Below are 22,042 nucleotides of genomic sequence, written 5' to 3'. Positions count from 1 at the left end.
GGAGTTCAAGACCAGACTGGTCAACATGGTGGAACTCCATCTCTATTAAAAATACAAAAATTAGCCGGGCATGGTGGTAGGTGCCTGTAGTGCCAGCTACTCAGGAGGCTGAGGCAGGAGAATGGTTTGAACCTGGGAGGCAGAGGTTGCAGTGAGCCAAGATCGCACCATTGCACCCCAGCCTGGGCAACAAGAACAAAACTCCATCTCAAAAAAAAAAAAAAAAAAAAAAAAAGAATGTGAAGAATCTGGTCAGGGAAGGCAGCTTAGCAGAGGAGAGGAAGGGATTGGAGAAGACATGGAAAGACATTTCTCAAAGGAATATAATCTACGGGGTCAGGTCAACATGGAAGTCCTTGCTCTAGCCTGTGCCGAATCCAGCAGTACAGAGCTTCTGTATCAGAAGGGAGAGGTGTTTTTGTGTCCCAAGATGAGCCATTTTCATCATTCATTCATTCATTCCTTCCTTCCTTCATTCATATATCTAGTCTTTGAATCAAGGTTTATTGACAAGGCATATATGGGAGACATTGGGCCAAATATTGTCAGGACCCTGGAGGTGAAGCAGACAAGGACCCGACATACTTGGGGAGATAAGATACACACATAGTTACTGTGATATGAGGCACAGGGTGGCATCAGTCATCATCAGATGGGTACAGATAACGTCCTGTGGGAGTTCATAGTTGGGGGACACCACTTTCAGCCCACGCAATCAGGGAATGCCTCCTGGAAGAAGTGGCATTTAGAATGCACGAGCAGCCCTGAAGGATGTAGATATATATATTCGTTTTGTTGTTGTTTGTTTTTGTTTTTTATTTGCTTGTTTGTTTGTTTTGAGACGGAGTCTCGGTCTGTCACCCAGGCTGGAGTGCAGTGGTGTGATTTCAGCTCACTGCCACCTCCACCTCCTGGGTTCAAGCAATTCTCCTGCCTCACCCTCCCCAGTAGCTGGGATTACAGGTGCACACCACCATGCCCAGCTAATCTTTACATTTTTAGTAGAGATGGGTTTCACCATATTGGCCAGGCTGGTCTTGAACTCTTGACCTCAAGTGATCCACCCGCCTTGGCCTCCCAAAGTGCTGGGATTACTGGCATGAGCCACTGTGCCCAACCGGATGTAAACATATTGTGGTGCCAGAGATGAATCTTCCAGGGAGATTGTACTCCATGCATTTGAACACAGCATAACATATATGCGAACACAGCATAGTAATGTATATGCACACAGCATAATAATCATAACAGCAACACTAACAACAACAAGGTGTGTATGGAGAATGAAGCGGAGGATTCTGACCCCCATTTCACTCAAGGAGAAGCACAGGATGGGAGATGGATCCTGCAGTTTCCCCAGTGGCTTTTAGGCTCTCTGTGCCTCTCTTCCTGTGAGTATCACCCTGAGGGTGATTCTAGTGTTCAAAGACATGCATCCTTTATGTAACGTGGCCCCTCAAATCAAGTCAACAACCTCATCTGGTGCTTAACCCAAAGAAAAGCGATTTGTTCCGACGCTGAAGGAAAACCCAGCTGTGTTGGACTCACCGAGAGATGGTATACTGGTCTCCCTCCTAAGGGATTTGTAAGGATAATTTTGACCATGCTTGGTTTTTCCCTTTATTCGCCGACTTTAAACACCATCTCTACATCACACAGATGACTGTCGTGGGAGCAGTGCTGCACAGGCATGGTGGCGGATACAGCTGGGATGTTCGGGGAGCGTAATTAGAGGACTCCATGACTGCTAAGGGCCCGTTGGATTCCAAGAGCTCGTGAGCCGGCTGTGATCTTTGGAATCCTCATTAGAAATTCTCTCCAGAGCCTGGGGCATATGCTTTTGCTCGTCTTTAATAATGGCAAATCTTCATGCTTTGAGGTTGGATTTGATTTCGGGAAACAACCACAAGAGGCATTTGGAGCCCAGCCTGGTGGAAGAACAAGCTGGAAAATGTGCTTCTGGTTAAATGGGAGGTGTGACTCTAACTGGCACGTGGGGGTGCCAAGTGCAGGTAGAAGCCAGAGCAGGAAGCTCCAGGGGATGCTCCGAAGTTGCTGCAGGGAATGCCAACTTGGGGGCAGGCAGAAAGGGAATTTTGCCATCTGCTGGCTTGGGCACATTGGGCACTCCACCAGCTTGACTGGACCTTGTTTCCTGCCTGCAGCTCAGTTATAGACTCAGTGTTATGAATGGTTTAGAGGCCATTTTCAGAGTGTTTGGGTCCACTTGGAAGCTAGCAAGTGCACAGATCATGGTGGGGGCTGGTGGGGGGACGTCCAGGCCTCTCTGTGAGCTGTCTCAGTGCTCACTCAATGAGAAGGCCCCTCCGGACCTCTTTAGTTGAATAGCTGGAGGTTCGCCAGAAAAAGGGTTGAGGACCTTCATGCCTTCAGATGGTAGGCAGACCGCTAGACCCCACAAACAGGTCTGCCTGCCTGGGATACAAGATCTTCAGCAGCCCAGCTGAGCTGCCTTGATCTCCCTGCCAACTTCCCCATGACCCCCGGGCACAGTGACCAGAGGTACTGTGTCCCACAGGGATTTGCACACCTGATCCTTCTTCCCTCCATCTCTGCCAGTTGGGACTGTTGGCCTTATTCCGCAGTGACCCTTCTGTGACCACATCCTGCACCTACAAGAAGACATGCTGTGCCTCCTTTCAGGGTGACTTGCTCACTGACTTCAAAGGCACTTCGCTTTGGAGAGACCAACTCTAAGCATTTGAACCACAACCCCAGCTTGCAGGGGGAGCCTGTTTGGAGGAGGGCTGAGCACTTTCGTTACAGTGTCTATTTTAGAGTCATCCCCAAATAGTCTGCAAATGGTGATCCGCCCCAGTCTTCTTGTCCTAAGAGGCTGAACCCACAGGCTTTGGGCTCTGAAGACAAAGTGCAGAGTGAGCCATCAGAGGAGGAAGCAGGCCGGGGGCTCACACCCATGACAACATACACTGCACACCCCCACGGGTGTGCAGAGTGTGCTCTCACCTCCCCACACCCAGCAAGCTCATACTCACCCACAACCACCTCCTCACACACATGCACACTCAACCTGCACAGGGCCACGTACCCACACACTCCCACCCCTCCCAAATGTCCCGCACATGGATCATTACACCTCTCCCCAGCACACATGCACATAACCACGGGCTGTTCCCTGCATACTCCTGGAGGACACTGAGACTTGGGGAGGAAATCTAAGAGAACCTTAGAAATGCCACTCTCTGCAAATGAGATTTTAAGCAAAATGGTGTAAGAGAAAAAGTAGAGATCTGACAGTTCTATGAGTTGGGTTCAAGGGCAGGAATAGCCAGGTGTGAACCACGCATTCCTGCACAAGTCCTTTCTCGGTGCCTTACTTTCCCTATCTCTAAAGTGGGCCTGATCATAACCCCTTGCATGTAGGTGATTGTGAGCGTAGAATGAACTAACGGAGGAGTGTGCTTTGCTTTCTACACTGCAAAATACAAAAAATGCTCATCACCAGGGTCATCATTATAATTCCAACTGAGGAACAGGCCATATGCAGATGAAATGGACCTTCCTTCTTTAGCCCATCCAGAAAAGAGTGGGCCATGCACTTTCATCTTGGATGGGTACAGCCGTTAGTCCCCACATATCTGGGGCTGTGCCCCTTCCCCCAGTCTCTGGTTCAGGTGGCTCAGCACTCCTGACCCAGGAGATCTGAGATGTGTGGTGGAGGTGGAACTGGTCAGTGAGGACCCAGAAATGGCCAGGCGATTCCCAAAAGAACTTTACATAATCAATGCAGCATCTATTACAAAACATCTATATGCAAAGATGACTCTTGCCCCAGCAGATGAAAAAGTGACTATTGGCAAATCTCTGACAAATGTTTCTGGGATGTAAGGGCTTTGGGGAAGGTAAAGAGGGGAACACAAAGGGGAAAGTCAATGTTCTTTCACCTTCCAAAGAAAGGGTGTGACTCGAGGCCTGGTGGTCCAGGGGAAAGAGGAGGGTGGGGGGGGGGGGGGGGTGCGCGCAGGGAGGGGAACAAGGAGCAGCCAAGCAGGGCACTCACTTCAGAAAAGCTCCCAGGAAGGTGACATGGGGTCACCAGTGGCTGGAGGGGCATGCACTTGAGTGATGTGTAGATTATGCTGCAAAGGAATGGATGGACCTCGACGCGCCATGGGCTTCCTGTAACTGCTTGAGAAACAAACAGTTCCAATAAAACTGGGGGGTAAGGAGAAAGGGTGGGGTGGGATGGTGACGCACATACAGTGGTTGGAAATTCAGAGAGAACAATTCTGCCTTCCAATGACGAGAACTTTCCAAATGTGAGAGAGCAGATGAGACCTGGATGCAGGACTTGGGTATTGTGCATTTGACAGAGAGAGTGGGAGAGGGATGAGCCCTTGGAGGTAGGATCCCCCAGAGTCTCTCCTTACAGGGGAGACCGAGGCCCCAAGGAGGAAAGGCTGTGACTGAGTCTTACAGTGAGTGAGAGTGGGGGTTCTCAGGACCATGGATGGGGTTCAAGGTGGGTATATCGGCACATGCTGAAATTGTATAGCAATGGGTGTATAGATAAGAGAATTTTTTTTTTTTTTTTTTTTGCTAGGAGAAGGACTATCACTTTCATCATATTTCCAAAAGGTTGTAAGGTTTCAAGCATGCAAGGAAGTATGATTCCAGGCCAGAATGCCTGGGTTCAAATCCCAGCTCTTCCCCTTTCTAACTGTGTGACTTTGGGCAAGTTACCAGCCCACCTGCATCTCAGTTACCTCATCTTTAAAATGGGAATAATAAAATCCTCACTCAAAAAGGTTGTCAATTAAACAAGATTGCAAGCGCCTTGCATATGGTTAAGAAATAGTAGCTGTTTTATTTATTTATTTATTTATTTATTTATTTATTTATTTATTTATTTTCTGAGACAGGTCTCACTCCCTCACCCAGGCTGGAGTGCCGTGGCTCTCTGCAGCCTTGACCTCCTGGGCTCAGATGATCCTCCCCACTCGTAGCTGTTATTTTTTACACTATTATATTATGATCTTAAGATGTGATTCTCTTGAAGACAAGATGAGCACCTCTTACTTGCACATGGGTGCAGTGGGTACTGGTGGGTGAGCTGTGAGTTCCAGGTAGGTCCGGCCCATGGAACTCGGGCCACGGAGCCAAGGGCTGCTGACAGGCAGGGTTGGGAGCAGCCGCACACCCGCTGGGCAGTTTGTATGCAGCGGGTGTTGTGAGAGTGTGTCCCAGAGAGGGGAGGGCTGCTCCATAAGACTGATTTGTTGCTGCTGAACCTCATTAATCAAATCTTACCGGAGAGAGCCTCCTGCAGCTGCTGGCAGGTCAGCGTCAGGGAGATAAGTGATGTAGCCAGACCCAGCGAGGGGGAGAGATGAGGCGGCCATAAGTCTTGACAGTGGCAGGCTCTGAAGCAGGAGCTCCGAACCCGTAGTCCTTAGCGCCTGGGGCGAATCTCTGAGTCAGGACAAAGTTCTCCCTCCCAAGGGATGCTCTGGAGAGATGGAGAATTGGGATGGGACGTGTGTTGGAGGAGCCTCTGAGAAGCAGGGGCGTTCATCCATGTGTTTTGAGACAAATGAGTCAAAGATGACCCAAGCCATCACTGGGGTCGTGGTCCTTCAGATCACTGGATTCCCCCATCAGGTGCCCCAGACAATTTCCCCAGCAACATGCATGGCCCCATTTCCAGCCCTGCTGACCAAGCAGTGTTCAAAGGAAACATTTGTGATATTGATCTCATCTGCTGCTGCGCAGGTGAACAAGTCGCTCCACCACTCAGAACGTCAGTGTCCTCATTGGTTACAACAGAACTGAGAAGTCTGTGCCAGGTACAGTTCTAGCTGCTTTACTCAATTCTCACTAACAGTTTTAGAACGTAGGGATCATGATCTTCCCATTTTACAGATCAGGAAACTGAGGACACACATCTAGGGAGTGTTGGTTCCCTCGTGGGGGTGGTCAGGGAACAGGCTGTTTGCTGGTTGTTCAAGAGGTGTGGTCTGATTGTCAAGGGACTCTGCAAGCAGTCCTGAATGAGTCTTAGGGGCCTTTGCCCCAATGAGATGAATGAGGCTGACAGCTAACTTGATTGTCTACTTAGACATAAGGGGCTATTTCTACCTTCCCCCCAGGACAATTACTTATTCTCTGCTACAAAATGCCCCTGGTGCCAAGACCTGTGCTGGTAGAGGCAGTAAACCAAGCAGGCTTACTTAAGGAGCCTGACTACCCAGCCCTGTCACTCACTTTCTAGCTGTGTGACCTTGGGTCTTTATTCTCTGAGCCTTGATTTCCTATTCAAAAATAATAATAACCACTTCGATGAGCCATTCTGAGGCTTAAGCGAAAGCAAACGAAACTTGTAAAGTATTTGAAACAGTGCCAGACACATAGTAAGCACGTAATAATTGTTGTTACTGGGGTCCCAGAGAGGAATCTAGCTGGTTGCTGCCCCAGGAGCTTTGTGACTGTGCTCCTGGCTGTAGTGACCTAAGTCACATGCCCGCTAGAGCCCCTTCCTTCTTTCCAGAACCTGTTCTCAGTGTTTTCACTCCCTAACCATCTCAGGCCTCTCTTCTTACTCTGCCTACCATTCCTGGGGTTACAGGTTGTCTTCAGCCCTCGAAAGAGATGCACCCCCTTCCATGCGCAAATGGCATCCTCTGCAGCCTCAATAGCTGAAAATGGGAAAAACAATCCTCACTGCCCCAGCAGATGTGCAGGTCATAACTACAGGGGTTTTTTGGTTTGTTTTTGTTTTTTCAGTTAGTATGTGCAGAGCATCAAGCTACACACTTTGCAAACATCCTTGTGAGTTGGCATCCTTGTGAGTTGGGTCCTCCTATTTAAGGCCTGTTTTACGGCTGAGGAAGCTCAGAGAGGTAAAGTAACTTTTCCATGGTCACTCAGGTAGTGAGTGACAGAGCTGGGCTTCAAAACCTGGTGGTTGACTATGCAGGCCATCCCCTTAACCCTAATCCTAACCCTGGGGCTAAGCCCCCAGCGCAGAAAGCTAAGGCCTACTTTAGGTGCTCAGAAAATGTCGTTTTTCCTTTCCTCTGAACCCCACACTGCATTGCAGAGGCCCCCACATTTACAGGGTTGGCTGAGCCTAAGTTCGGGAGTTGTTAACTTCTTAGTACTTCTCTCTTTGCCTCATTATGGGGTAAAACTGCATTTGGTTTTTAAAATTCCCTTTTTATTTAGTCGCTGTGAATGTTAAGAACTGCCAGTACTGGAAGCTGAGATCCCATCCATATGCCAGGTTTTAAATAGCAGACTAGAAACAAGTTTACACAGGAAGATCAAGCTCACCCCAAACATGCAGCCACTGCACTGTTCAGACAAGAAGCCCGTGCCCCCGCCCCGCTCCGCCCGCTCGCCCCCCTCCCCGCCCCGCCCCGCCCCGCCCCGCCCCGCCCGCTCGCCCCAGTCTTCCCACTTCAAACGATTTCGGAAAGCCATGTTTCTCGTTTTAGAAAAACATTGCTGAATTCCGCCTGCCGCTCTTCATACACAAAGAAGGAAGTGGTGACCCAGGGATGGCAAGGTGTGCGGTGGTGTGTTTCTTTTCTTGGCAGTGGTGGCGGCCTCGCACCATCCATCCGCATTCACCCCGAAAGCTGCTTCCACTTCCCTGGAGTCAGAGGTGCTCTGACGTTGTCCTGCTCACCGAGCAACAGGAAGCTGCAAGCGGAGGAATAGCACTGGACTTGACCTTCCTCATCTGCCAAAAAGCGCTCCGTGACCTTGGGCAGTGACTTCCCCCACACCACTCTGAGACTCAGTTTCCTCCTCTGCAAAATGCAGGTAGCAGAAGGAGCCCTGATGGTTAAGTGCCTGGACTCTTGAGATCACACTGCGGGTGTCCAAAACTCTCAGCCTCGCAGCTTCCTAAGTCCTGTCTGGGCCTCAGTTTCCTTCCCTGTAAAGCAGAGGGCCCTGGTAGTGCCAGTCTTCTAGAGTATGTTGTCATTGTCGTGAGGGTTAAGAGCCACTGTGTTAAGTATTGAAAACGGGGGCCTGAGATGCGGTGAGTGGCAGCAAAACACCAGTTAGGATCACCAGCCTGGGACTGCCTACCTCTCCACGTCCTTATGGGGGTGGTGGAGATCCAAGGCATGAGGGCCGCCAGCCCAGGACTTGACACTTGCTCCAAAGCCTCACGGCTGCACTTAGATCTGAAGTGGATCTCCACAGTCGGGGCGCAACGTGAGACCTGGTCCTCACCCAGCCCATCCTTTTTACCAGCCTGAACTCACTGGGGCCTGTCCTGGTGGCTGGGAGGGGGCGGGGTTGATCTATGCGCTGGGTAACCTGCCTGGGGGAAGGGAGGGGGCCTCTGACCCGAGGGGTAAATCATGGACTTCCCCCAGGGCTCGTCAGTTCCCCAGGAAAGAAGCCCTGGGAATTTGTTATCTCAATGTTTCCCCTGAGGGGCTGACCACATGATTCATTTCACTCACACTAATTGGATGTAAATTAGATGAGAAATCAGTAATTTGTCCAAAGATTTGTCATTCCCATGGCTTTCCAGGCAGAGCAAAGCACTGGTCCTGTGAAGGCGCCCCCAGCTGTAAGCCAGGCAGAAGCCTGGCATCTTCAGAGAAGACGATGAGCTGGTGGCTCCTGTGTTTGCATTTTTTAAAAGAGGATGGAGCTAAGGTGAAGATAGAAGGGGGCCGGGGAGAAGAGGAATGGAGGGGAGGAAAGGAGGAGAGAGGGAGAAGGGGAGGAGGAGGGGAGTTGAGGACCAGAGAGAGAACAGGAGAGGAAATCAGAGCTTTCTCTGGCTGCTTTTGGCTGGCTGGAGGGGTGGAGGAAACTTCAGGTAATGTTATTTAGCATCAATAGGAAAAAAGGATTACTCCAGACTTCTTTCCCTACAACAATATGCTAATCAACCCCTTGGGCCCACTCAGGTCTGGGAAGCCAGGCAGCCGCCTCTGTCGCATCTCTAGGAGCACTGTGGCCGCTGATTTAATGAGGGGGAGGGCAGGGCTCCGCTGGGCTCCTGGGAGGGGGATCAGACAATGACTGGGGGTGGGTGGTGGTCAGGGCTGCATGGAAGGAGTGGGTCTGACCAGGGCGCCTGTGTGGAGAGGAATGGCAGCAGCCAGGGCTCCCCCCGCCGCCCCACCCACCCCCAGTGCTGCCGCAGGGTCAGGTGAGAGCAACTGCTCATGTTCTATTTATTAGACAGACAGAGTCCCCTGAAGAAGGGCGGAAATGTAAATATTTTAAAAAATGAATCCGAGGCTTGAGTCAAGGGCATAAAGGAAGGAAGGGAAAGTGCTGAGTTTGGCAGATGGAAAAAGGCAGGGAGATCAGGAAAGGATCAGAGGGGTCACTGGCCTGAAGACTCCTTTGGAGTAGTTGTATCCTAACTGTGACCCCAGCTCAGAGCTGGGGAATGCTAAGGTGGGATCCCTGCCCACCCTTCCGGAAGAGAGGCTGTAAGCGTCACTGCTGAAGGAAAGAGGACGCTGTCTGGACTCCAGAAAGTGGGCCTTGCCTGGCCAAGGAGGCTAAAGAGCAGAGGCAGAGGGCAGAGGCCCTGGACTCAGAGCAGAGGCTGGGGTCTCATGCAAGGTCAAGGTCCCTGCAGCGAGGCAGGGTCAGGGATGGGGGTCTGAGGTGTTGAGACCTTGAGTTTGAAAAGACTCGTTATTATGTGGCCATTCATTCGTTTCAACATTCCACGTGTATTTATTAAACTGTCACTGTTTGCCAGGCGTGGTGCTAGGTGCAGGATGAGCCAAACAGACTTAATTCCTGAAGCGTTGAAGCAGAAGCAAGTCTAGGAGGGGAAGTAGACACGAATCGAATAATTGTGCACATCCATGTGCGATGATAAACTATGCTGAGTGCCGTGCAAGGAAGCAGCACAGGGCTTTGACAGCCCGGGACAGAGGAGCTGGACCTAGTCTGAGAGGTGGGAATCAGTGGGATTCGGGGAGGGAAATAATGCTAAGGTAATCAATTCAAAGTGATAAAAGGGTCACTCACAAGGAGAGGCATTGACCTTGGTGCTCAAGTCTTGTTGGGGATGCATGTGAGTGTGCGGGACAAGGTGCGAGTGAGCATTTTGAAAGATCTTGTGAGTGTGCATACACAAGAGTATACGTCTCTGTGGGGCAGGGAATGCGCTTTTCTGGATGATGCATGCTGATTGTTTGGGGGTGTATTTCAAAGCAATATAAGCAGCAGTAACTGGAATCTGGGGTGGCCTAAAGAGGATCCCCATGTCTGCCTCTTGACTTCACATCCCCAAATTTGAGAAAGAGAAAGAGAAATCAGTCCTTTCCTTCAGTTTCAACCTTTCTATGATTCTGGGTATGTTCCTTGTGCTTGTGTGGCTGAGAATACCAGGCCCGTGGTTCAATCAGTGTGGTTCAATCAGTGTGGTTCAATCAGTGTGGTTCAATCGGTGTGGTTCAATCAGGGTTTCCTGCCCCCGCCAAAACGCTCCTTTGATTCTTTCTGTTTTCACTCTCTCCTTCTTTGCTTAATAATTTATATTTGATTGAGTTTATTAAGTGCCCAGGACTGGTAAGCCCTTGAAATAGGTTATTTTATTTGGTGGGTACTCGTATCCCTATTTTACAGATGAGAACATGGAGGCTGAGAGAGGTCAAGTGACTTCTCCAAGGTCATGCTGCGAGAGCAGAGACGCCAACTCCAAACTGACAACCTCTGGCTCCCAAGTACCTGCTCCTAACCCCTTCCACCCTTTCCCCCATCTCTTGCTTCCTTCCTTTCTTCTTTCTCTTCCTTCTGAGCTTCTATAAACATCTATAAGCTTGTGATGAATTAGAGGCTGGTTATTCACGTTACACCCTGGCTCTCTGCTTTACACCAGTATGGTTTCATAACGAGGATCTGATTCATGCACAGCTTTTAGGGACACCTATATCCGCATCCCATTGCCAAGTTCCTCGGGAAATGTCAAGGTGTTGAGGGAGAATCATCGACATTTCAGAGTTGGAAGTACAACCCCCCTCATTCCACAGAGACAAACTAACTGAGGCCCTGTGAGGACAGAAGGCCTGTGAAGGACAATGATACTGCCGCAGTGGAAGCCAGGGAGGCCCCTTCTGACCCCTGCTGGCTCCAGCCAGCACACCTGGCTTCCCTGTGAAGAATCTGGGCATCCCCCAGCGGATACAGTAAAAAGCTCCTCCAAGTCGGCGTAGAACCTGGACCAGCACAGGCAAAGGCACCGCCAACCATTCTGAAAGTTCTGACATAACTCCCAGGCCTCAGGCTGCCAAGGCAAGTTTTCTGTCTTCAGATGAATAAGCTGCTGTCTCCACTGTTGTGGAGGATGACACTCACACTTAAGGGGCCATATTTCTACCCTGTTGATTAGAGGACAGGGAAGGGGAGCTGAGAGGTAAACGCAACTAAGCGATACAACACCCCTGTTTCCCTCCCCTTTCTCTCCAGTGACCATGCTAGTTGTGGCTGTGGCTCTAAGAATATTGGCTATGACTTTCACTGATGCCCTCAGGGACACCTGCTGATATGAGAGTCTGAAGCTCTGTGGTCAGACAGGCTTGAGTTCCAAACCAGGTCCTGACACTTAAAGAGTCTCAGCTGTTTTTTTATTATTCCCACTATCTATAAAGTGGGAATAATAGCCCTGTGGATATGCTTCTCAGAGTTATTGGGAGAATCAACCAGAGATGTATAATAAACACAAAGCAAGGGGTACTGTGTCTGGCAAAGTGGGAGCATTTAATGAAATAAGGCAGGTAAAAGACCTATCACTGTTCCTGGCACATCTGGGGAGTTCATTAATTCTGAGTTCCTCCTTCCTCTCATTTCCCAGGCTGGGCCCTGGACCTCGGTAATTAGGAAAAGAACCTGGGGACCTCCTCCTGCCTCCCCCACACCCCTTTTTAAAAGTTTGAAACAGAATATAACATAAAATTAACCATTTTAAAGCATAAGTTGAGTGGCATTTAATGCCTTCACAATATTGTGCAACCACCATCTATATCAACTTCCAAACATTTTTTGTCACCTCAAAAGTAAACCCTTTGCCCCTTAGCAGTCATTCCTATTCCTCCCCACCACCCCCAAGACCCTGGCAATCACCGGTCTGCTTTTTGTTTCTGTGGATTTACCTATTCTGGATATTTCATATAAAAAGAATCTTACCATATGTGACCATTTGTGTCTGGCTTCTTCACTTGGCATAATGTTTTCAAGGTTCACCCACCTTGTACTATGTGTAGTTCACCTACCATGTATCTGTATTTCATTCCATCTGATGACTGAATAATATTCCATTGTATGGATATGCCACATTCTGTTTGTCCATACGCTGATGGACATTTGGGTTCTTCCCACCTCTCATTATTGTAAATAGTGCTGCTATAAACATGTATGTATAAGTATTTGAGTGTCTGTTTTCAAATATTTTGGGTATATACCTAGAAATAGAATTGCTGGGCTTTACAGAAATTCTATCTTTAACTTTTTGAGGAACCACCAAACTGTTTTCCATAGAGGCTGTGCCGTTTTACATCCCCATCGGCAATGTACAAGGGTTCCAATTTCTCCACTTCCTCATCAGTGCTCACTATTTACCATTTTTATGGACATCTTAGTTGGTGTGAAGTGGCATCTCAATGTGGTTTTGATTTGCATTTCCCTAATGACTAATGATGTTGAGCATCGTTTCATGTGCTTCTTGGCCATTTGTATATCTTTTCTGGAGAAATGGCTCTTCACATCTTTTCCCCATTTTCGAATTGGGCTGTTTTGTCTTTTTTGTTTTTGAATTGGTTACACCTCCCAGGAATGTTTGTGAATAATGGGTAGTGGGTAATATCTAGAACAAAACTTTCAGGGTCACCTCACTGCTAGACTCAGTTGCCAAAAGCCAGGACTGTAGGCTGGGTGTGGTGGCTCACTCCCGTAATCCCAGCACTTTGGGAGGTCGAGGGGGCAGATCATGAGGTCAGGACTTCAAGACCAGCCTGGCCAACTTAGTGAAACCCCATCTCTACTAAAAATACAAAAGTTAGGCAGGTGCAGTGGCAAGCACCTGTAGTCCCAACTACTTGGGAGGCCGAGGCAGGAGACTCTCTTGAACCCAGGAGGTGGACGTTGCAGTGAGCCAAGATCACGCCATTGAACTCCAGCCTGGGTGACACAGAGTGGCTCCATCTCCAAAACCACCCCCCCCCAAAAAAAAGCCAGGACTGTTCTGGCCAAATCAAGATACCTGGACATCGTATTTTTATTTGTATTGGTGCACTGTAGGTAGAGTAGAGACCTGTTGAAGGAGTTTGGAGCTGCATGGAACTGGGCTTTAATTCCAGCTCCTCTGCCTTTACCAGCTGTGTACCAGTGCATTGGTGACAGTCCCAGAGTCAGTGCCCTTGTCTGTAGAATGCTTCTGAGGGTTGTTGGGAGATTCTATCAGCATTGGGATAAACACAAAACATGTGGCATCATGCCTGACAACCAGAAGGTGCTCAAGCAATGGGCGTTCCCTTCCCTCCTTTTTCACTTTTCCTCTCATCCAGCCTTCTCTTTTCCTCACCTTATTCCTTACTAAGGCACATGTAGATTTATGGAGGGTTAGGAGGGCAGGGGTGGAATGCAGCCACAAGTTGAAGCAGACTCAGATGTTTTCTGGGGAGGGGCTCACCCAGAAGCTGGAAGGATTGGTAGGTACCAGGAGTCTGGCTTTCAGTTTGGGGAATGGGATATCTTGGAATTGCAGGTAAGAGAAACAGGAAATACTCCTGGCTCCTCTGCTGGCCTAGTTACTAGCTATGGATTCTCAAAGGGGATAAAATTGATGGGTTTCCAAATATTGCTCTTCAGATCCAAAATCTAAGCACAGAGCTTCTAGACCAACAGTTGGATTGAATTAACCATCAGATCAGACCTTTGTTGACTCAGGGTGGGCACTTGGCTCTTGCAAGAAAACTGAATTTTAGAGTTATAAAAGTTTTGCTTTTTAAAAATTGTTTGTTTGTTTGTTTATCTTTGACTCCATGGGTCAAACTCAAATAGGACATTATATTAGAAAAAAAAAAAAAACCAACCGTGAATAAGTCTATTGAGTGCTTACCATGTAGCAGGCTTCTTACATATATTAACTCAACCTTTGTAACAACCTTATTGCTATTAACTGAATTGTGTCCCCAAAAATTCATATGTTGAAGCCTTAACTCCCCATATTGCTGTATTGTAGGTAGGGTCTGTAATAAGGTGATTAAAGGAAGTCCTAACAGTGTAGCCCTGATCTGCCATATGAAGATACAGCAAGAAAGAAGGTAGCTGTCTGCAAGCCAGGAAGGTAGCCCTCAACCAGAACCTAGCCATGCTGCCACCTTGGTCTCAGACTTTTGGCTTCCAGAACTGTGAGCAAACACAGTTGAGGTGTCTAGGCTACCCAGTTTATGGCAGCCTGAGCTGAGGAACACACCTAGGAACTAGGTATGTTTACGACTCCCACTTTACATCTTTTACAGAGAGGTTAAGTCACTTGACCAAGGCCACACAGCTGGTAAGTGTCAGAGTCAGATTTTAGACCCCGGATATCTGGCTCATGAGCCCATGTCCTTAACCTTGAGGCAAAAGTCACCTCAAGAACCACATAGCAGGGGAATTAGCCAGAGGATCAAAGTTACTCTCTCTGCTACCTGCAACAGTGGTGTTGTCTCTTGCTCAAACTCTCTTGTCTAGGAGAGATGGAGAAGAGACGGGGGGCCACTTGCCAGTTAACTCCCAACACAAACCATGAGTGGTGCACTGCAGTTGGTAGGAGTGCCAGCTCCTGAGAGCCAATTATGTGCATCTTTTCCCGACTCTGTATTCAGTGACATCATGTTGGCAGGTTGACATTCACCATAGTGGGAGTATTTACACCACAGATATTGGAAAACACTATAAATCAGAGCTTTTTCACTGGAGAGCCAGTTGTTAAACATTTACCAGTATCCTACTTCATACCACATCAAACACATGGAGAAGGGGTATGGGGGACTAGGCTCCTCGGCAGCTTGGGGTAAGCCTTGGTCCTGCAGAAGCTTGTCCAGTCACCATCTGATATGGTTGTCTTTTGATAGAATCAAAGATCCTGCAGTGCTGAGGGGAAAGGCCCTTGGAGATATTCAAGCCCAACTTCTCATTTCAAAGATAGAAACCCAGGGCCCAAAGAAGGGAAGTGACTTGCCTAAGGTCACACAGCTCATGTCTCAGCCACTTATACAGTTAATTTACATCCATTTAGTCCAAGCTGGTAGATGGTTGGGGGGAAATGCCAGTGGTTTTCTGGTGTAGATTAAACGTTGATGCTGCTATTTGGGGAACTATTCTGTGAGGATGGGGTAGTGTTTTCCGGATTTCCTGGCTGTTCCCTCCTCCTGCATTTCCACACCCCACAGGGTGTAGTAGAGAGCTAAGCAGGATGCACACGCTGTAATCAATAATGCAGCCTCTTCTGTCTCGGAGTGGAGTCTGTGGAAGTCAATGCAAATAGCACAGCTTGTAAATGTGCAGATTGGACCGGAGCCCTAAAGTGCACCCTAGAAAACACGGCTGCGTGTTCTTCATCTACAGCTAATTATAACTTTATTCATTACAGTCTGGCTCATAAGATTATAGACCTAAATCAGGAATAGAATATGTGTTACATATATATTTTTGTAATACTTTCCCTCCGTCAGAAGTGAGTCTCTGCCTCTATCGGGAGGCGTGAAGTCAGAGTCCCATCCCCAAGTCAGGCATCTGCAATGTGGCATTTTCTGTCGCCGCCCCACACTTTTCTCAAAGCAACGTGGAGGTGTTAATCAACTCAGAAAGCGCCCACCCCACCCGCCCCGCCCGACAAATCAGCGCGACTGTCAAAGGAAGATGTAGAAGGAGTTATTAATCTTTGGGGCCAAATGTTTTTAATTATGTACATACAGTATTCAAATGAGGTTAAAAATGGTCTTAACAGGTTCGGCTTTTCCCTCTGCAGTTTATCCTGATGCAGTGGGGCATGCAAGTGTGAAGGGAGCGGGCACATTTCAGATTCTTCTTGTTCTAAAGGGCTTGTTGGAACACCCTGAGGTTCAGTCCTTGGACCTTCTTCCTCTATTTCCCTCCTTAGGTGACCTCAATCCATTCCTTGGCTGTAAATACCATCTATGTGCTAAGCACATCAACATTTGCGTCTCTACACATTTCCTGTACACCCAATGCCAGAATCATATCACAACTCTCTGCTTGATGTCTCTACCTGGGTACCTCATAGACATCTCAACCTTAAACGCTCAAAACAAAACACTGGGGTTTTTTCTAGCAAAACATGGCTTTCCTTGTGATGTCCCCAGTAATAGCTTTATCTTCTGCCCACTATTGCTCATTAAGTGGCACTATCAGCTGTGCAACCTTCAAACCCAGGAGTCACCCTGAATTCTTCTTTTCCTTGCCTGTGACATCAGAGCACATGTCCAATGGACGTTAACCTTGCAAATTATATCCCAAGTCTATCTCCTTCTCTCTAATGTCACTGATGGCTGTTACCATCTCATCCCTGGGCCACAGCAATAGCCCTAGCTGGTTTGTCTCCTTCCTGTCTTGCCTCTCCACAGTCCATTCGCTACTCAGCAGCAGGAAGAATATTTTAAAAATCAGAGCACCCCACTGCCCCTCTGCTTCCAGCCCTCTAGCAGCTTAAGAATAAACTCCAAATCCCTTGCAATAGCCTCCAAGCTTACAGGATCTGGTCCCAGCCCACCTCAGCTTTCTCTCTGCTGTCACCTCTACCGTTCATCCTATACTCTGGGTTCCTTGAACTCGCCAAACGCATTCATGTCTCAGGGCATTTGACCTGCTGTTTCTTCACCCTGGAAGACTCTTCTTCCTGTTCTCAACTTGGTTGAAATCCTTCAAATGCTACTTCCTCAGAAAGGCCTTTCCAGAAGGGCCGAGCCTGAGCAGGGAAAGGGAGGATGAAGCCCATTATACATCCTTGGAGGGAGTTTTGTCCTTTTTCCAGTCAAGTCTTCATACAAGGGAGAATTCTCATAGGAAACAAAGGAGTCAAAGGGATGGGAGCACTGAATGCTGATCAGCTCCCAAATGTCCACAGTGATTGGCAGTGGCTACAGGATTAGTGGTAGGTAACAAACCCATGGAGCAGTCAACGATTAAAGCCCACCCATCAGACCTTGACTTGTGATTTTTCATCCTAGTCCTTGGATGGTCCTCCATGTCCATGTGTTGAATTTTACCAGTCTTCTAAGACCCTCCCAGAACTCTTTTCTGGTTCCCAGTTAGATGCTCTCTCTCATCCAGCTGAGTTCCTAGAGCACTTGGACTCTGATCTTCCTAAGGCCAAGAAATGTGCCTTCTTGCTTTTCCCTCCTCTAAGCTTAGCACTGTGCCTGACACAGCAGGCACACTGCAAAGGAATGATGAAAGACTGTTGGCTGCATAGATGATTATCTTGTGACAGTAAAAATTTGCCTTGCCTTCATGGACTTGCCTTTTCCCCACACTATTAGATGGTAAGCACATTGAGGTCAAGGTTGAATCTTAACTCACCTGTGTACTGCTCATGGTGCCTACAGCAGCATTTAGCGGGCTCTCAGTGGATTTCTGTAGCATGGAATCCACCACTGAGGGAAGTAGTCCAGAGTCATCTCAGTCTAACAAAAAAAACCAACGGTGATAAATGCCAGGTTTCTGCCTTCCAGGAACCTGGAGTCCCACCAAGCAAAGAGGTAGGACTTCTGGCATTTTGTGTGGTCTTTTGACATTTTGTGAGGAGCACAGGGTTCAGTTGATATGGTGCTGAGGTCTCCATTGGGGTTTCCTCTGGAGAAGAGAGAGTTTTCCCCCTTTACTGAAGATGCCAAATGAGGCCTGGCATGAAACATGGATTCACAGGGCCTTTTGTGTGCAAACAATATATCCATTCTCAAACAGTTTTATATTTCCTCATCTGACTTGCAAGGGTGGCACTTTGTAGAAACCACATTGTTTGAGCTGAAAATTGTATTCTACAGATTTCATTTTGATAAGAGAATTCTGGCTTCATTGCCAACCAACATTTGAAAAAGTCACATAAAGAATAAATGTCTTGAGAATACATTTTCACAGTGCACTAATTCTGGTAGGGATCACCATTCTCCATAATGCCTTAACTTGTTGCATCCTGAACATTCTTTGATTAACCAGAAGTATATGCTGGCCAAGGCAATAATCTTGGAGCAACTACCTTTCCCTCTCTTTAGTGACAGCTTCCATGGATGTGTCACTATCACACAGGCTAGGTCATGATGCCAGAGCCATTGTCATCATCATCACCACCATCATCAACATCACCATCAACATCATCATCATCATCATCACTGTTATCATCAACATTCATATTCATTGAGATCTCTATGTGCCAGGCATCTTGCTAAACAGTTCATATGCATTATCTTGTTTAGTCCTCACATCAGCCTTATGAGGAGCTCAGAGAGGTTAAATAACTTGCTCAAGGTCATAGGGTTACTAAAATGTGAAGCTACCTGGGCAGTGCAAAGCCTCCACTCATGAGCACTGTACAACATGTAATGCATTGATGGGCACTATTCACTCACTCCTCGGAGGCTTTCAGTCTTCTGAATTGGCCTTGGAAGACACCTTGGCACGGCGGAAAGGGCATTGATGTTCAAAATCAGGCAGACCTCAGTCCTACTTTCAGCACTCTTATTTACCAGTTAGGTGACCTTGGGCAAGTTCCTTAATTTACCTAAGGTTCACTCTCCTTATCCTTAAAGGGAAGATGATAAGAATAATTTTATGAAGTACTGCACAAGGGTTTCCAAAACAGCAGGTGCACAATAAGAATATCATGACGAACACTTACTGGGTGCTTACCGTGTGCCAGACAAAGAACTTTATTTTCATAGGTTATCTCATTTCATCCTCAGAACAACTCTGTGAGATCAGTACTTTTATTCGATTTCCATTTTATAGATGGGTAAGTCATGGCTCAGAGGGGTGAAGTTACTTGACATCAGTTTTGGAATCAGACAAGCCTGTGTGTGAAATGTAACTCTTCCAACTAACAGGTTTCTGACCTTAATATTTGAGGCTTAGTTTCTTCGCCTAATATATAAATTACCACCTCAAGAAAGTATGGTAGAAATGAAATAAAATAAGGTAGATAATATGTGGTCAAAAATGTTCATTTAATTCCCTTTTCTTTCATGAACTCTCTGCTGCATCTCCTTCCTCTAAATTCCCAGAATATGTTGTGTCTCTCTCTTGACCTGTATTACCAAATGTGTCAAATATCAACTGCAGGCCTCTAAGAGTCAAAGATTGTCTTTGGGTCCCTCACAACATCTTTCACTGATACTTGTTCCTTGTAGGCATTAACAAATGAACATGTGAATAAATGAAATAAATAAATGTGTGCACGGAGCCATAAGGTGACTCCCCTCAACAGGGGGCTTCATGGTCAGCACCTTCAGTGCAGTGTCATTGGAAATTTCATTTGAATGGATATCTTTGGCTTATCACAAGGGCAGTATGGTGGACGGAAACCTGTCTTCTCATTTCTATGGCTGTCCCTTTACAGCAAGGGGAAATTCTAGCCAGTCACTCTTTGATATGGAAGGAGTCAGAAAGCCTGGGAGTTCATGTGCCAGAGGAGAAATGATTCACAGTCATTGCACTGTGTAGGAAGGACGAACTGGGATGCAAACTGCTAGCATGTTCCAGGGTTTGCCTCTCGGTAATGTGAGCTTTGCAGTCTGGCCAGGAGTGAGCTTTTTACCATAAACATTCAGGGCATGCTGCTTATGTTTTAAAAGTGACGTGTTTTAATTTCCAGCCAAAAATACTATATGTTTGGATTGCAGTTTCTCAAGTTGCTAAAAAATTATTCAGAGGAGATGAAAACCTGCCATGCGGTAGAGGAAGCAGCCTGATGTTTAATGCAAAGGCTAAACCCGTTCTCTGGGAAGCATGGTCTTCTCTTTAAACCAGGCCATGAAAGTAGACACTGCAGAACTTGTTATTTTCAGTCTCCCACAAATTGGTGCCATTTATGGCCAACTTGGATTCTCTAGGACCTATAAACAATGTCAGGACACTTGGTCTGAATGTGTATTTTTTCATTTATTATGGGCATATCAGACAAGATAGGCTGGGTTAAGCTGCAATTACAAACAACTCTCAAATTCTAACATGTTACAACAGTGAAGGCTGCTTTCTTGCTCAAGTACATGTTGCTCACGGGTCAGCGGGAAGCTGTGCTCTTTGTCTCTCTACGAGAGACCTGGTCTGCTGGTGCAGCAGCTACCATCTTGAACCTCGCAGCCACAACACAGGAGGAGAGAATGTGCACTGTGGAGGACTCACAATGGCAGCTAAACAGTTAAATGCTCTGGCCTAGAGGCACCATGTGTCACCTCTGCTGACAACTCCTTGACCTGAACTAGTCACTCAGCTGCATCCAGCCACAAGGAGCCAGGAAATGCAGCCCATTCTGTGCCTGGAAGGAGAACTGGACAGAAGCACGCAGCACCAACGAGTTCCACATTGGAAATTTAATGCACATGAAACTGTTGAGAGAAAAGAAGAGAAAAATCATAATCATATCTCAGGGGAAGAGAAAGCTTGACTCTTAGAGAGATTTTTTAAAATCCATTCTGAGCAGGATACAAAATTTTTTTCTCTCTCTCCTTTAACTTCTGAGGAGTTGTTTATAAATTCTCTCTGTACTTGAAAAACAACTAAGCCATTAGAGTTGAGATGGATTCTCTGGTGTGTGTGTGTGTGTGTGTGTGTGCGCGTGTGTGTGTAACGTAGTGTAGTGTGGTATAGCTGACCAGAAGACGGAGAGAGAAAGTGGATTAGTATGATGCAAAATCTCCCCTGATCTACTCGAGGACTTAGAGGTTGTTGGAAAGATGGAGAATCCTCAGTGTCCAGCTCTCTGAGTTGGTCTTGGACAGGCTCATGATGAACCTTCTAAAACAGAGGAGATCCAACAGGTCTTGCGGTTAGAAGTTATCTCCTTTATTAAAGTAGTTCCACGATGTCTGAGCCTCAAGATGAGATCCAGGTTAGGTTCGACTATAAGGCAGGCTCACACACTGTGCTTTTCCCCTCAGGGACAAGAACACCGAGGCCAGGCGACATCAGAAATAACAATAAGCACAATCCCTCCTGTCCACATCCAAGCTCAAATTTTGTCCTCCGATAACCTTCTGCCACAGACTCAGCATCCGTATCTGTATTTCTCAGAGGACAGACCTGAGTCCTGGAGAGCTAAGATGATTTGCTCAAGGTGGCCTGGTTAGTAAGTGACAAAATCAGGATTTAAACTTAGACATCTGGACACCAGGTCCGGTGCTCTTTCTGTTGTGGTCTCCATGGCAACCAGAAGCCTGTGTATCTTAAGTTTATTTTCTTATTACTAGCAACCTAAAGCATGGGTACACATATCAGGTGTTGGGAGGAACCTCCTTCTCCTCTGTCCCATGTTCTTAAGGGAAGAGATGGCAGCAGAAGTGACACTCTAATATTCATGCAGCTTCACAAACTAATCCCCAGAGGAGGAGTGATGTATCTAATGGGCAAGTTTCAGATACATCACAACAGGCATGCTCAGCTCAGCCTTTTCTGGGTTTTCTGGGACCCACCTTCAGGAAGGATGCATTCAGGACCAAGTATCAGGTGGTAAGTTTTCCAGGACAAGCCCCGCCCAGGAAACAGGCATGCTGTGGTCAGCCCATTTACCGGATGGGTAAATTGGAACCTGAAGTAAAGTGCTGGGAAGCCCACTGTGGCCGTAAGATCTAAAGCCACGCTCTTCAAATCACCTTCAGAGATGATAGCTTGATATTTTGATTTCTATCTATGTCTTCTGCTTTATTTCTTGGTTGGTTCCAAACTTACTTATGGGAGGGCAGAAAAGGGTAAAATTAATGATCACTCCAAAAATCCAACTTTAGGAAATAATCAGTTGCCTATGAATGGATGGAGGTTAGTGTTGAATTCCCCAGTCCTCTGCCTTCCT

General features: G+C 47.3%; 3 protein-coding genes across 6 annotated transcripts in view; 1 reads left to right on the top strand and 2 right to left on the bottom strand.

The window, feature by feature from the left end:
* Positions 1–22,042, bottom strand: part of NDUFS5 (NADH:ubiquinone oxidoreductase subunit S5) — a 1,192,795-nt gene that overhangs the window by 475,517 nt on the left and 695,236 nt on the right. The window lies entirely within an intron of this gene.
* Positions 1–22,042, bottom strand: part of AKIRIN1 (akirin 1) — a 1,026,732-nt gene that overhangs the window by 444,350 nt on the left and 560,340 nt on the right. The window lies entirely within an intron of this gene.
* SF3A3 (splicing factor 3a subunit 3) overlaps positions 8,678–22,042 on the top strand; it is a 592,026-nt gene continuing 578,661 nt past the window's right edge. Inside the window, exon 1 of the mRNA XM_050799141.1 lies at positions 8,678–8,687. The gene's annotated coding sequence lies outside the window, so the exon portion shown is untranslated. The remainder of the gene's footprint in view (positions 8,688–22,042) is intronic.

This window comes from Macaca thibetana, chromosome 1 (genome assembly GCF_024542745.1).
Source record: "Macaca thibetana thibetana isolate TM-01 chromosome 1, ASM2454274v1, whole genome shotgun sequence".
Classification (NCBI taxonomy): Eukaryota; Metazoa; Chordata; class Mammalia; order Primates; family Cercopithecidae; genus Macaca; species Macaca thibetana.
The sequence above is the reverse complement of the archived record's forward strand: the minus strand, read 5'-3'. Positions and strand labels throughout refer to the sequence as shown.